Genomic DNA, 18,072 nt, shown 5'->3' on the forward strand with positions numbered 1-18,072 from the left:
GCACGAAACTCATAGAGGAAAAAATAATTCAGTAAAAAAAAAAAAAAAAAAAGAAAAGAAAAAACATAGCTGGTCTTTAAGCGAATCAAAGTTATGTCTCTTAGATTGGTTCCATTTAATCATTGTCCTGCTTGTTAGCAATCAAGTGGCAAATGTTTATTCCAAATTTTGTACATGTGATTGGGGGAAAGAGAAAGAAATAATGATGGTGGAGAGAGAGAGAGAGAGAGGGGGGAGATAAAGAGATGGAGAAAGAGAGAGGCATGGGAGAGTTTTTTTGAAGGGCATGCGTGGTTGCGTATTTGTATGAGTGTGGGGGAAATAAATTTCTTGTTTATGATGGGGACTACTTAAGCAGGAAGAGTAAACATTTACTGTTAGGGTGGAATCAGCCACTCCACTAAAATACATTCTCGATCTTCAGGACAATGAAAAAAACATCTCATCTTTAGAGTTAAAGTAAGCTACTGGCTGAATGGCCAAACAGAGTCTGCACTACCTATTGTTATTGAAGTAAGATCCCCCATTCCTTATATTGTATTACATTTTCTTTCTGTAGCTAGATTTATTTTGTCAATGTGATGACGTTTCATCGCTGCTGGATTTCAAAGGACTTGTGATTGCTGAGTCTGGACGTGAAAGAGCCTTCCGTTGCAGCCATGCATCTCCGTACATGCGCCGCCCCACCAGGTTCCTTCGATACAATCTCTACCTTATACTCGATGACCTTTGTATTGAACTTATTATACTGACCGTTTAGTAGGCGTGTGGCGTTACATCTGCATGGGTTTGGTTTGGAGCAAAATTTTGGCTAAAGTGGTTCGAGGTGTAATTAGTGATTCCCAAACATGCGCCGGATCTATCCACGACAACTTCCGCCTTATACCATACAACATATAAAAGGTGGGCAAGAAATCTGGCACGAGTGGGGTCCTGATATATTTAGATATACTTCGATAGAGTAAACTAATAATACTTAGTGATTGTCCGCACGGAGGTTGGTTTAGATCCTGTCTGCCGCGGTTGGATCGCCGTTTATGCACAATGACACTTGCTCAGCGGTTTGGGCGAAAGGTGACCTATCGGAACCATTCGGTATCATTCACTCATTCTTTCAAGTTTATTCTCTCTCGTCCCTTCTGTACCCACTTCTCACTTGAACTACTACTGCAGAAACCAGAGATGTTTAGTGGGATCTCGTGTGATAAGGGATGTGAAAGAGCTGTGTCGGCATGCGCAGACGGCATCACCATCAATGTGTCGGACACCAAACACATCGAGGTGATTGGCTCTACTTTAAGGAACCACGAGGCGGTGACAGGAGTAGAAACCAAGTTTAGGTGGTCGCACCTGGAGAGGCAGGTCCATGCTGTCCAACAGTGTCGAAAGACACTGGACGGATGGACCAGTTAAATTGTTCGAGGCCTGTTTTGATGCAGAACTCTAGGAGGAGAACTGAGACTAAATAGCGAGTAGGGTGGTTAATCTCACCTAGAAATAGGCCGAGAGAAAGCTACTCTTGAAGGGTTGGACGGAGGTGGCGAATGCTTAGATCGCCTCCGTCATGTAGTTTCGCCTGACCGTCGTACTTTGTCCCAGTTCGCATCTGACCGGACTGGAACACCTGCTCTTCCGCTTTCTATGGGGAAGACGCGTTCTACTGGTCAGACGCTCCACTTGTTATCTACAACCGTTGAGTATAGGACTGAGCATTACCCATGGCTGATGGTGCGCGGTCATGCGCTGAGGTTGCGACATCTTAAGCAATTCCTTGACGATGAACGAATGAGGTCAATGTCAAAGAATTGATAGAGATGTAGCAGCCTCGTCAAACTTGCATTTCCAGGGCTTGCGTTTTTGAAAACTGAATGCCCGTTCAATACACGCAAGCCAAATATATTGGCTCAGGTACTTAACTGAATGCTTAAGTTATATGTATGTATAAAGCGGCGAGCCGGCTGAATCGTTGGTATGCCGGAAAATATGCTTCGCAGTACTTCGTCCGTCATTACGTTCTGAGTTCAAATTCCGCTGAGGTCGACATTAGCTTTCGTCTCCTCGAGGATCGATGAAATATGTACCAGTTGAGTACTGGGGTCGATGTAAAAGCTTTGCATCCTCCCCACAAATTGAAGTCCTTGTACCTACAGTAGAAAGATTTAACGTATGTATGTATGTATGTATGTATGTATGTATGTGTGTGTGTATGCATGTATGTATGTATGCATGTATGCATGTATTTATGTATGTATGTATGTATGTATGTATGTATGTATGTGTGTGTGTATGTATGTATGTATGTGTGTATGTATGCGTCAGTAAAGCTGGACTCATGAGTCATCTTCGTAGTCATATCTGTCGGGTATGTGGAAGAGAGTGTAAGAGAGTGTAAGAGAGTGGAAGAGAGTGTAATTCGGCAGGAAGACTTAAACGACACGCAAAGGTACATGAAGTCCAGTTACAACTACAGCCGGCTATTACCGGTAAGGGTTTTAGTTGCCAATTCTGTACAAGACATTGTAGATCTTTAGCAGGGCTAAAAAGTCACGTTCGATCACAGCACCAGTAACAGTTAAGCTTCGTGCAGTGGCCATACTCGATAACGAGGGGGCAGCCATCATTATGTATGCATGTATGCGTGCATAAGACTTTTGCAATTCTGTTTCTTACTGTGCATGTTCTAACTTGCTTTGTTGTCCTTCTTTAATCTTCACGGACACCCTTGCTCTCTGTCCCCTCTTTAAAACTTTCCCAACGAGTTGTAGTGCACCAGAGCACTGTAACAATATGGTCATTATATATATGTATATATATACATACATACGTATGCGTGTGTGCATATATATATATATATTAATATATATACATATATATGTATATGTATATATTCATTTATTTCTTTTTTATTCTTTTAGTTGTTTCAGTCATTTGCTTTCGGCCAGGCTGGAGCACCACTTTTAGTCGAGCAAATCGACCCCAGGACTTATTCTTTGTAAGTCTAGTACTTATTCTACCGCTATCTTTTGCCGAACCGCTAAGTTACAGGGACGTTAACACACCACCGTCGGTTATCAAGAGATGTTGGGGACAAACACAGACACACAAACATATACACACATATGTACACACACACACACACACACGCACACACACACACACTACACACACACACACACGTGCGCGCACACACACAGACACACACGCGCGCACACACACACATACACACACACACACACACACACACAGATATATACACGACAGGCTTCCTTCTGTTTCTGTCTGCCAAATCCACACACAAGGCATTGGTCGGTCCGAGGCTATAGTAGAGGTCACTTGTCCAAGTGCCGCGCAGTGGGACTGAACCCGGAACAATGTTGTTGGTCAGCAAAACTACTTACCACACATCCATTCCAGCGCCTATATGTATGTATGTATGTATGTATGTATGTATGTATGTATGTATGTATGTATGTATGAATGTATGTATGTATGAATGTATGTATGTATGTATGTATGTATGTATGAATGTATGTATGTATGTATGTATGTATGTATGTATGTATGTATATACATACATATACATATATGTACATACATACATACATACATATAAATATATATATATATATATATATATATATACGCACATACACGTATATATGTGTCTGTGCATGGAAGAGACTCTGCTTTTATACTTTATTTGTACTTTAGTATGAAGTAAATATCCTCGAATAACGCCAATCTTCGCTTGCCCATTTTCTATTGTATCTCCTCTCTGTCCCTGTCTGTCTGACTGTCTGACTGTCTGTCTCATATATATATATATATATATATATATATAATCAACCGATAAGGGTGAGAAAATTGGGTACTAACTTAATAGCACATCCATTTACCACCAAGTGGCTTAGTGCATAAAAAACCCGGACTACGACACATTTTATACATAAATGTAAGAGAGTGACCACCATGTGGTCTACTCTAGCACTAAAAATAGATCCGCAAGGTTTCAGCCACAAAAGAAATTGTTTCCGTTGAAAGTTAGCACTACTACCAGCGCAAATGAACAGGGCAAATAAACATAACAAAATGTAGATTAGTTCGAGACAATTGTTTCGCTATTAATAAATTATGTGGTTTTACTTACATAAATTTATCTGTAGCTCCTCAGCCGAACCCGTCCAGGACTAATTTACATTTTGTTATGTTTATTTGTCCTGTTCATTTGCGCTGGTAGTAGTGCTAACTTTCAACGGAAACAATTTCTTAGTGGCTGAAACCTTGCGGATCTATTTTTAGTGCTAGAGTAGACCACATGGTGGTCACTCTCTTATATATATATATATATATATATATATATATGTATGTATAGTTGAAATTTGCAAAAAAAAAAAACAACAAAATATGATGAAAGTTGTATAAATATCAAACAGGTGTATTAGTTCGACGCTCGGGAAGGTGAGAAAGTCTTTTACGTTTGGAGTCTTCATCCTTCAACAGAAAGGAACACGAGGAAATAAAGAGAGAGAGAGAGAATAAAAATACCTTTGGAGTTAACAGTCAATCATATGTATGTATATACACATACATACATACATACATACATACATACATACATACATACATACATTCATACATACATGCATGCACGCACGCACGCACACACACACACACACACACACACACACACACACACACACACAACACATAATAGCGAGAAATTGAGGTTATAAGAGGTAATGGTGTCATTGAGACCCAAAGGTGTCAGGTAATGCTGAATAAGTGCTATAGACAGACCATAGTTAAGTTCCAGATTTGGTCATTTTGCGATTAGGGGGTTCAAAATTGGTCATATGTCAGCGTGAGTATATAAGAATCTTTTGCGTAATGAGATAAAAAACCAAGGCTGTGTAGATATTAGAACATATATCTATAAATGTTCTAATATCTACACAGCCTTGTTTTTTTTATCTCATTACGCAAAAGATTTTTTTATATATATATAGTCATACACACACATACACATACATACATATATACATATATATGTATGTGTGTCTGTGTGATCATCATTATATGCCTGTGTTGTATATATGTATGCATGGGTGTATGTGTGTGTGAATGTGAATGCAATCTTTCTTTTCATACACAAAGTAGCTGTTGTTCAAAGCGAGATTGTAATTGACTCATCCCATCTTTTATTTAATGATTCAGACATATTGAATCGAGGATAACATTATCTAAATATGATCCGAGGGATATATGGCTACTATTTCTAGCAATATTGTTTGGTTGCAGAAAGACTTGCTTGGGACTCATGAGTGACGTATCGTTACGGTAGAAATAACGAGGCATTGAAAATATTAAACGTATAAATCAAGAGTGGTCTCCCTTAGATAAAAGATCTTAGTTATGTCCCTTGAACGGTTTTGATATTCCTAGAATATTTCAACGAATTCCTGAGTGATTTTGCCTGCTAAATTCAAAAATAACTCCAGTTTTTCTCTAACAGGTCTAGTTTTCTGACTAGATCTGATAGAGTAAGTATTTTATTCATACAAGAGGCACATAATATGAATCAATAAAGAGAGCGTAACAGAAAATAAAGTACAATTAAAAATTGAAAATTGAAGATGCTTATTGGCAAAGATTTTTGGCAGAAACTAAAAGGAATAAATTTACGCTTCTTTGAGCACCGTGAATGTTGAGCAACTAATATCTCATATTAAGCACCAGCAATAGTCTTCCAACATCACAGCGTCTCAACGTCCTTGCTACCGAGTTTCTATATCCTTGATGTCCTGATGGAATCGTTCACCTTGTTCATCGCTAACATCTCCGAAGATTTCAGGGAAAAGACAAAGATGACTAATAAGATAATACATTTTGATGCTCATATTCGCGCCAATTGTTCCTCAAGAAAATTTTGCACTACTTCTCTAAGGGTTAGCCAAGCTGATGCTTCATTTTTGCTCATCGTTTTCACGAAATTTGTGCCCTTCAAGAGCTTACGGATATGTGGTCCATCAAAAATCCCTGCTTTAAGTTTTTCAATCGTCAACTCTGGAAATACACTGCAGATATACTTGAAGCACTCCCCATTTTTGTCAAGAACCTTAACGAATTGCTTGATCAACCCGAGTTTGATGTGCAGAGCGGGAAAAATGACCTTTTCTCGCTCAACTAAAGGTTCTTCCAATATATTGGCAGCTCTACATGGAGCCATATCTATTAAGGCGGCCAGTCCTTCTTAACATAGAGGTCTTCTTGGTCTCTACTTTCTCACATGCAAAGAAAACAGGGGTATTTGGTATCACCAGATTGCTGTTCCATGAGAAAATTCACGATCCTTAAATCAACGCAGATGATCCATTTATGACCATGATAGAGTATGTTCTCTAAAATCAACTTAATTTTTTCATATTTTTCCTTCAGAGTTGTTGAGTGGTCGAATGGGACAGAGCCACATACATTTCCGTTGTGCAACAATACACATTTTAAACTACGCTTAGAGCTGTCTATGAAAAGACGCCATTCCTCTGGTTTGTATTCCTCAATGTCAAGTTTATTAAGAAGCCCACTGACATCTCTGCAGTAAACCAGCGCTTCCTCTTTTGCGAAGAAAGAAAGGAACTCTTCATGCCGTCCCGATAGCAGCTTATACGGACACCATTCTCTAGAAGTTTCTTCTCTATCAGTTGGGAAGCCAACAATTCTGCAGAATCTTTTGGGAGCTTCAAGTCACGAACTAGATCATTCAACTCTACCTGGGAGAATAGCTGAAGTAAAATCTCAACTGAAAAGTCTTGATCTCTAGTGTCTTCTTCGGGAGATGAATCTTCTTTGGTTGAGGGAAAAGTTATCTGAGGCAAAACATTGAAGACAGGAACAAGAAGCTCTTCACTGTGTGGAACCGGTTTAATAGCAGATTAGGGTAGACAAATGTTTGTCGATTTTTCCGGTTAATACCCTTCAAATTTAGGTTACAAAAATAGCAGACGTCCACGTGATTATAGGGCTCCCGCCATATCATTGCTGTATAAAACCCCATACTTTTCCTTGTCCCTTTAGTCCATTGTCGCAAATGTTCTGTACATTGTTCGCAGACTCTATGTGGTGCCCAATATTTATCTGGGTCTTCCAGTTTGACCCCAAAATATGCCATATACGCTCTTTCAACAAAATCAGTGATATTTTTTCGATTTTCAGGTAATGTGTATTCTCCACAAATATAATAAAACACATTTGGAGAATTAACGCAACACTTTCTTGAAGAGGACATCTTGCTCATTTTCTATTGCTTAGTTCACCACAACATCTAAAAAGTATGGAAAAGGAAAAATAAACTTAGAATTAGAATAAGTTAACGAACACTGCGTACTGGACGTACACACATAAATAGTAACTGTAAGGATGGTCAATAACTTAAAAACTAGATCTGATAGGTCAAAAACAAGATTATATTTGGATTCAGGAGACCGATTTTCTATAGGATTGCTGTCTATTTCCTAAACACCGAAAACCTTGTAGGCCAGTGTAATGTGTATCTTGTGCTACCCACCAACTAAATTCAGGTCTGTATAACAGCATTGCTGGAAAACTGCCTTTACTAGTAGTATAATCTTTTCTTTTAAGGCTTATGATTCATAGGGGTGAAATTTTAAGGCTGCTGCCCCTCTCTGTTGTTTTGTTAGGTGTTGTTAGGTAAGTTAGCTTCGTGAGCAGTTTGTCTAACTTTAAATAGTTCTAGTCGACGTAATATAGTTGGTTTATGTTTCTGTGGGTTTAGACGAAGATCAACTCCTTTGATATCTAAGTTGGTAGAGTACATTGCTCCTTGGACAGTATATGTGTGTGTGTGTGTGCGTGCGTGTGTGTGAGTGTTTGTGGTATCTATCTATCTATCTATCTATCTATCTATCTATCTATCTATCTATCTATCTATCTATCTATCTATCTATCTATCTATCTATCTATCTATCTATCTGCATATCTGTCTATCTGTCTGTCTGTCTAGATAATTAGATTGATAGATAGCTGTCTGTTTGTCTTTCTGTCTATCCATCTGACCGACCGTCCGTCTGACCGCTTGTCTGCCTGCCTGTCTGTCTGTCTCTTTGTATGTGTATCTAACTATCTATTTGTATGTATACATACTCATATACCACATACACTCACACACGCACGCACGCACGCACGAACACACACATACCCACGTGCGCACATTAAATGTTCAAACTCTTGTTCCCTCTCTCCCCAACTTGCACGATAACCTGGTTACTACACACTCTGCTTGCTGTATGTTAAGATAGATAACCTCCAAGACGTGTCTGGAGGTTTTCCGCTTCGATGGTCTACAACGTTGTCAGGAATTTGAGTAGTTACTTTCTGGGCCCTTTATTACATGATCTTACCTATTTCTTTACTACCCACAAGGGGCTAAACACAGAGGGGACAAACAAGGACAGACAAACGGATTAAGTCGATTATATTGACCCCAGTGCGTAACTGGTACTTAATTTATCGACTCCGAAAGGATGAAAGGCAAAGTCGACCTCGGCGGAATTTGAACTCAGTACGTAGTGGCAGACGAAATACCACTGAGCATTTCGCCCGGCGTGCTAACGTTTCTGCCAGCTCGCCGCCTTATCTTACCATGATCTTACCATTCCCTCTTCCTTCATGTTGCTGTATGTAATATGGAGAGCAATTTTTTAAAGGAAGTATTTCTACTTAATGATACCCTTTATATAGACTGAAAATACTGCATTTGAAAAATTAAATCGGTATATGGCTATGTGGTAAGAAGTTTCCTTCTCAACCATATGGTTCAGGGTTCAGTCCCACCGCGTTGGTACCTTGGGTAACTGTCTTCTGCAGTAACCTCGGGCCAAGCAAAGCCCCTTGAAAGGATTTTGTTGAGTGGAACTGAAAGAAGCCCGTCATATATATATATATCTATTCTTTTCTACTCTAGGCACAAGGTCCGAAATTTTTGGGGAGGGGGCCAGTCGATTAGATCGCCCCCAGTACGCAACTGGTACTTAATTTATTGACCTCAAAAGGATTCGACAGTATTTGAACTCGGAACATAAAGACAGACGAAATACTGCTAAGCATTTCGCCCGGCGTGCTAACGTTTTTGCCAGCTCACCTTATCTATCTATCTATCTATCTATCTATCTATCTATCTATCTATCTATCTATCTATCTATCTATCTATCTATCTATCTATCTATCTATCTACCTATCTATCTATCTATATGAATGCGCGTGGCTTAGTGGTTAGGGTATTTGGCTCGCAATCGTAGGGTCACGAATTCGATTCTCGGCGGCGCGTTGTGTCTTTGAGCAAGACACTTTATTTCACAGTGCTCCAGTCCACGCAGCTGGTAAAAATATGTAGTACCTGTCCTTCAAGGCGCCAGCCTTGTCATACTCTGTGTCATGCTGAATCTCCTTGAAAATTATGTGTAGGGGTACGCGTGTCTGTGGAGTGCTCAGCAATTTGTACGTTAATCTCACCAGCGAGCTGTTCCATTGATCGGATCAACTGGAATCCCCATCGTCGTAAGCGACGGAGTGCCAGTTTATATATATATGTTTGTGCGTGTGTATGTGTGTGTTTGTGTCTGTGTTTGTACCCCTACACTGTATGACAACCGGTGTTTGTGTGCTTACGTCCCCGTAACTTAGTGGTTCGGCAGAAGAGACAAAAAGACTGATAGAATAAGTACCATGCTTGAAATAAAGGACCATGCTTAAAAAATTCATTCGGCTAAAAGTATTCATGGCGGTGGCCCTGTATGGCCACCGTCAAATGATTGAAACTAGTTTTAGGCAAAAAAGACTATACACACACACGCACCCCCACACGTATATATATATATATATATATATATATATACACACACACTCACACACATATATATATATAGTTGAAATTTACAGAAAAACAAAAGATGAAGACAGGTGTATGAACAATAAGCACATGTATTAGTTTGATGGTCAGGAAGGAGAGAAAGTCTTTTGTTTCGAGCCTGCGCTCTTCAACAGAAAGGAATATCAGGAAATAAACAGAGGGAGAATAACAAAAGAATAAAAAAAACTTTTGGTGTTAGCGGTCAATTATGATGACTGGTTGGACAAAGGTAGTTAGACAGGAGAGCTAGGAAGAAGGGAATATAATAAAGTACTGGTGATCCCAAAACGAAGGTGCGCATGCATGTGTATGTGAGTGTGTGTGTGTGTGGATAAGAGCAGGTGACTTTGATCTGTGGATGTGGGGGTGGTGTGATGTGGTGTGGTGGTGGTGTGATGTAGTGTGGTGGTGTGTAGTGTGGTGTGGCGGTGTTGAGATGTGAGGATATGAGGGTAGCGTGTGGGTTAGGGTCATGTTGTGGGGGTAGGGGTGGGGTATATGGGAGTGGGATGTGTGGGGTGTGGGGGTGGATAGAGGGGGTGTCAATGAAGGGAGAAAGTGGGAAGGAGTGAAGAGAGGAAGTAGGTGTGAGAAGAAGAGAGGAGTCAGATGAAGAGTGGAGGATAGTTGAGTCCAGGTGGTACAAAGGAGCGAAGAGAGAAGATTAAATCCAGTTCACGGTGAAAGCGGGAGTCCGTATGGCCCCTGTGCAAAGACAATCCATATATATACATATATGGATGGCTGTGTGAAAGTAGCTTGCTTACCAACCTCATGACTCCGGGTTCAGTCCCACTGTGTGGCACCTTGGGCAAGTGTCTTCTACTATAGCTCGGGCCGGCCAAAGCCTTGTGAATGGTTCTGGTGGACGGAGACTGAAAGAAGCCCGTCGTATATATATATATGTTTGTTTGTGTATGTACATGTTTGTGCGTGCGTGTTTGTCCCCCCAACATCGCTTGACAACCGATGCTGGTGTGTTTACGTCCCCATAACTTAGCTGTTCGGCAAAAGAGACCGATAGAATAAGTACTAGGCTTACAAAGAATAAGTCCTGGGATCGATTTTCTCAACTAAAAGCGGTACTCCAGCATGGCCGCAGTTAAATGACTGAAACAAATAAAGAATAAAAGAATATATATGTATATGCGCGCGCGTGTTTGTGTTTGTGTGTGTGTTTATATATATGTAACCTGCAGGTTGTGCTTTGATGCTCTGCTGTACACTTTACCAGAATATTTTGACTCGGATCCAGTAAAACACGACACTCCGAAACTCTTGTTACGTTAACCGTGTGAGCGAACGAAAGGTGGACTACATTGTAACGCCTTTCAGTCATGTAATATATATAATAATAATAACGAACCAAATGTTGATATTTCGAATGCTTTTAATACACGTACTTCCCGTGATTATGTATGATAAAATTTCTTATATATTCCTCAGTCAAAATATTTCAAAAGTAAAAATAAACTACACACACACAACACACACACACACACACACACACACACACACACACAGTGCGCGCATACACGCACATGCACGTTAGTGTACTTTGCTTTTAATTTTATTTTTTCCAAGCAGAGTCTGTCGCTATACTGGGGCGCCACCATTGGTCTGACTTTTGATTTATTTCATTTCAACAACCCTCTCTCTTTGTTTGATATTAATGAATGAGGGAATTGGGCAACGCAGCATTTCTTTGCATTTCTTGCTGTGATGTGTTGTTCATCAGATAAAAATTTGTCGAGTTAGCGCCAAAGATATTATCCACATCATAAACACTTGTCTGAAAATGTCATTATGGTTTATCTACCTGTGAGATATGATGTTGTAGCAAATACCTTGTATAATGAGATTCGTCAGAAGGATAACCCTGAAGCCAGAGAAATAAGAACCCTCAGTCTCTTCGAAGCCCTAGCCACCCCTAATAAGAAGGAGTACTGGTGGAATGTCCCAGTGGAAACCTTAATAAAATGAAAACATAAAAAATCTGACATTGTGATTTGGGATGGAGAAGAGACACTGTGTACAGTTGTGGAAATCAGCTGCCCACCGGATGTTAAGATATTGCTGAAGATCAATGGAAAAGAAGATACCTATGCTGAACTATTGAGAGATCTACAGTTACTCTACCCGGATTACAAGTTCAGGTTTATACCCGTAATTATTGGGTCACTAGGATATATAACGCATTGCCTAAGTACGAATCTTGAGAAATTAGGCTTCTCAAAACCAGAGAGGAGAAAGCTGATTCGAAGACTACAGATCCAAGTCATCATTGGAACTGTAAAAATCTGTGAAAATTTCCAGAAGTTTATCATTTAAGTTTATCATTTTGCATATGTAGATATACAACTATGTGGATGACAATACATAAATAAAACAAAACATACAAATCTGTACGTGCACTGACTCCAAATACAGCACACATACATACAAGCAAAAATACTCTGTTGATGCTGTTGAAATTCCAATGAGGGAGCCTTGGATCTAAGTTAGAAACCGGTTCTTTCTCTATTGGCAAAAAAATCTTGAAATAAAACTGAATAATGATATACATACGTACGTACGTACATAAATTCATTTGAGCGCTTAGATTTACAGTTGTAGGTTCTAGATTTGCTGGTATTTAGCTTAGATGTTAGTCTGTCTAAGGAGAAGTCAATAGGCTGTGTGTCACTTCGATTCTATGTTCATTTGTTTTAGCCGGAAATCATAATTACAAAGTTCAATTTATATAATCTTCAGAAAAATTTGAATGCTGCAATTATGCCTGAATTAACATTCTCATATGAATTGAAGAGTGGAAAGATATTTCGAAAGTAATCAATCCGAAATGTAGTGAATTAAATCAATTGTATCAGGATGTATGTATGTTTGTACTTATGTATGTATGTGTGTGTGTATGTATGTATGTATGTATGTATGTATGTATGTATGTATGTATGTATGTGTGTGTGTGGGTGTTGTATGTATGTATGTATGTTATGTATGTGTGGTGTGTGTATGTATGTTGTATGTATGGTGTGGTGGTGTATGTATGTATGTATGTATGTATGTATGTATGTGTATATGTATGTATGTATGTATGTATGTATGTATGTATGTACGTATGTGTGTGTGTGTGTATGTATGTATGTATGTGTGTATGTATGTATGTATGTGTGTGTGTATGTATGTATGTATGTGTGTGTATGTATGTATGTGTGTGTATGCGCGTGTGTGCGTGTGTGCGTGCGTGTGCATGTGTGTAGTATGTGTGTGTGTGTGTACATACATATATGTATAAACATATATTGGTGTCGCTGACTGTTTACACAAACACACACGCGCACATACACATAAATGCACACAGTGAATATGTATGCGTATCTGTGTACATGTATATATGTATGTATATATGTATGTATGCACGCACACACACATAATTTCTCACACACACACTTTAAAACATACACACACACACACACACGCACACACACACACCACACACACACACACACACACACACACACACACACACACACACTCATCTATTTATCATCAACGTATTAAATCTCGGAAGCAAACCTTGCCTGTAAATCCTGTGCACATACAGACGAAAATCTGAGCAACAGGAGACTCATTCGACCAAAATAAGATGCTCACGCACCCCATCCCTCTTCTCATATACACATATGACAGCATGTAGGTATATATATATATATATTTGTACCAATTTCAATATTCTACCGATATATTACATGAAAAACCTCAACATCAAATCACAGAAATTTCTAGAGTTGGGAACTTCCTTGCATGAATCATTTTCAGCAGATTGTTTTCATGAATATTCATAGCTTCTTGTGTTTCCTATATTCTTCCTACATTTTGTTTGTCTAAATGTGAGTCGAAAGTTTAGCCGAACACTTCGTTCATATTTCTCTTCAGTGCCGCACTATCGTATGCATCTTGTCGTATGCATACATTTACATACCAAACACCATATATTATGCAGTGATACATATTACATAAGATCTATCCTGTAATATGTTCAGTATGGAAATTTTGTTCTTCCTTTCTTTCTTTCTTTCTTTCTTTCTTTCTTTCTTTCTTTCTTTCTTTCTTTCTTTCGATGTTTGTGCTTTATCGAGTAGAATAGATTTACCCAGTGAACCCGGGGTTTGCATAAGCTGAATATAAACTGAAACTTTCATTTCAGAATGAATAAACCACAATAGCCAAAAGGCTAAATACAGAAAGTTGTCATCGTTCAAATGTAATATTTTTCTATATAAATGTCGATGCGAATAAAAATTATTTGTACAATAGTTAATGGATGACGTAATATTATATTTTATATGAAACATACATACATACATACATACATACATACATACATACATACATACATACATACATACTACATACATACATACATACATATACATAATAACAACATACATACATACATACATACATACAACATACATACATACATACATACATACATACATACATACATACATACATACATATACATACATACATACATACATACATATACATACATACATACATACATACATACATACATACATATATGTCGGTTTGATGATGTGGCTGTAAAGCCTGCTCTGTGTAAGCATTCGACTTGTTTGGGCACGCTTACGTTAGAAAACAATTTTAGAAATGACTTTTTTTCTGCCAAAATGCTAAAAATAACTGACCAAAATGGAGAAAAAAACCAACCAAGATTCAACCAAATCAAAACATAAACCCAAATACTAAGCGAACGAAGATGAACCATCCCATTTTCATTGCGCACACACGCACACACACACTCGCATACACACACATTCACATCCCCCTTTTTACATACACATACACACATATATTCACACAGAGTTGAAATGCTGTTTGATTTATTTTTTCAGTGTACAATTTTCATCATCCTACTACCAAGTATGACATCCCTTCCTTCCTTATTCATTTATCACTCCTTCTTTTCTCATTCATAGACACAAGAGTATTATTATAGTAGATTATCACGGTAACCATGGGAGCTATGAAAAAATATAAATCCCAGATCATTCTACACATCTATGTAAGTTTTCGCGCAATTCCACCTAGCCGCTTGATCGTAAATTCCAAGACAAGAATCGCCCATGTCAAATTTATATGTATCGATATAATATAATATAAGAATAGTGAAGGCGCGTGGCCTCGTGATTAGCACGTGGCACTCACGATCTAACTATCGTGGGTTCGATCGCTGTACTCAGCAGTGCGATATGTTCTCTTGAGTAAAAAAATCTTAGTTAACGTTGCTCTAAGATCATTTCGGCATCGATTTTATAGAGAGATCGAGCTAATAAACAGCGCATATATTTGATCTCTATAAACGAATCCTTTGTGCAGGTCATTCAGCAAAAACTGTGCATATATCATAAGTCGTCCATCATTATATATTATTTATTTATGTGCCCTTTTCAAGGCTAGCCAGGCTCATGGGCTCGGTTTCCCGGTTTCTGTGGCGTATATGTTCCCCCCAGCTTGACGAGACGCCAGTCTATCGGAGCGTTACTCAAGAAACAGGGAGATAGTTGGGGCGAAAGAGTACAACAGGGGTCACCACCACCCCCTGCAGGAGCCTCGGGGAGCTTTAGGTGTTTTCGCTCAATAAACACACACAACGCCCGGTCTGGGAATCGAAACCGCGATCCTCCGACCGCGAGTCCGCTGCCCAAACCACTGGGCCATTGCGCCTCCACCTATCATTATATAAAATATCATATATTACACACGCTGCTGTATCTAAATATATGTTATATATAATATTATAGCTGAGTGATTTAAAACTTCGATTTGCGTCTTCGTGTTTCCAGGTTTAATTTCACTGTGGGAATCTTCGGGCAATTGTCTTCTTACTGTGGCTTCGAGTTGGATAATAAATTGTGGTTGGAATTGTGTGAAGGAAACACCATATTTCAAATTTTAACTCAAAGCCTGGAATTTGGGGTTGGACGTTTGGCCGATTACACCGACCCGGTACTTACTTCATCAAGCCCAAAAGGATGAAAGGCAAAGTCGACCTTGACGGAATTTGAACACAGAACATAAAGACAAACGAAATTCCACTAAACATTTTTGTCCGGCATGCTGACAGTTCTGTCAGCTCTCCTTTCTCAGCTGTTTAACAATCCTTTCTTCTGTGGGCACGTGGCCTAATTCTCAAAACACAAGACTTAATTCCGAAAACATGAAAAGGAAAAGTCGAACCCAGCGGCATTTGAACTCGGATAATAAAGTCGGTAAAATGCTAAGCCGTTTGTCCGGCACAATAAAACAACCTCTGTTATCCAATAGCTGAAAGGTGGGCAGCTCACCACCTTTCAATTATCGAATAACAGAAGTTGCTTTACTTCAAACTGTACATTACTCCACTCTGTATCACTGAAAGGTACCCTCCTTTAAAAAAAATATTATTGAAAGAATTAATAACCTCAGCAATGTAAAGATGCAATGTACATCATAATTAATCTCGCGTCAGATCTTACTACAACTTCATAAGACCTAAACCTCTCATAAGTATCCGTGCCTTTTCTAAGCTCGAGTATATTGTACGCAGTTGCGCAGTTGAGAAAAGGTTTCCTGATCGTTACGGTGTAGAGTTTCTTATTGTTGTCAGCCACCCATTTTTAGGTAAACAACTGCAAACACAGACAAGTTCGTTCATACGCACATATATTTTATTTACACACACACACACACACACACACCACACACACACATATATATATATATATGTATATTTGCAGGTATGTATGAAAGCACATTTTAAAGTATTTATGTATGTGCGTGTGTATACATATACTCACACGTACACACACACACACAGAGCACACAGACACACACACACACATACATACATACATACAAACATACATAATACATACATACATACATACATACATACATACATACATACATACACACACACACGCACACACACACATATATAACATACATTTAAGAGTGATGACCACTAAGTGGGGATCCATTATGCTATAGGTAGACCCCATATGGTCTGACCACTAATAAAAATTGATATATATATATATATATATATATATATATATATATAATATATTGCTTTCAAATTTTGGCACAAGACCAATAATTTCTGTGAGGGAGTAAGTTGATTACAGGGACCCCAGTGTTCAACTAGTACTTATTTTGTCGACACCCGAAAAGATGAAAGGCGAAGTCATCCTCGGCGGAATTTGAACTCAGAGCATAAAGACGGACGAAATATCGCTAAGCATTTTCGCCGACGCTGTAACGATTCTGCCAGCTCACCTAATATACAACTACTACTACTACTACTACTACTACTACTACTACTACACACACACACACCCTGCACATATTTATACGTATGTATGTAGTCATATTTACAAGCTTAAATATATAAATGAATTTATATATAGAAATTACAGAGTATGTAATAAATTTAGCTTCAACACACGCTCTCAGATCAAATCACATGCCAGACAAATATAACACCGAAATCTGTCTGTCTGTCTGAATGTATGTATGTTTGTATGTTTGTATGTAGTAGTAGTAGTATTACCCTGTTGTGAAATTTAATTAAGCCTAAGAGAATTCTCAGTTCTGTTTGGTAGAGTGGAACAATATTCGGGGTTTCTAGTTTCAGACAGCCTCAGCTGATGATCGAAGTCAGGAAACCTCGAGTAGTAACACACAGAGCTTTGAAAACATAGACACATACAAAGGCACGTCTGCACACACATACATATATAAATATAGGGAGGTCTCTTCTCTTGTTTTCGACGATAAGTATTCGAACTGAACATTTTACTCATCCAATTATCCCGTCAGTGGCCAAATAGTCTGCAGACTAGAACGTATAATTTACTGGAATTGAAAGGTTATGGTGGGATTCGAGTTCCTCTCTCTCTCTCTCTCTCTCTCTCTCTCTCTCTCTCAATATATATATATATATATATAATCAAAATAAGCAACAAGGATGTCCAAGGTAGTGTAGTACAATAGTTTCATGCTACTTCCTTTTATTAAACAATGTAAATATTGCTTTACATTTAAAAAATGATGTAATACTTACATTGTTTAATGAAATC

The 18,072-nt window shown here is 38.6% G+C and overlaps 1 protein-coding gene across 1 annotated transcript in view; it reads left to right on the top strand.

The window, feature by feature from the left end:
- Positions 1 to 18,072, top strand: part of LOC118764375 — a 57,293-nt gene that overhangs the window by 12,591 nt on the left and 26,630 nt on the right. The gene's annotated exons all lie outside the window — the stretch shown is intronic.

Source organism: Octopus sinensis, linkage group LG7, assembly GCF_006345805.1.
Source record: "Octopus sinensis linkage group LG7, ASM634580v1, whole genome shotgun sequence".
In the NCBI taxonomy this organism is placed as follows: domain Eukaryota; kingdom Metazoa; phylum Mollusca; class Cephalopoda; order Octopoda; family Octopodidae; genus Octopus; species Octopus sinensis.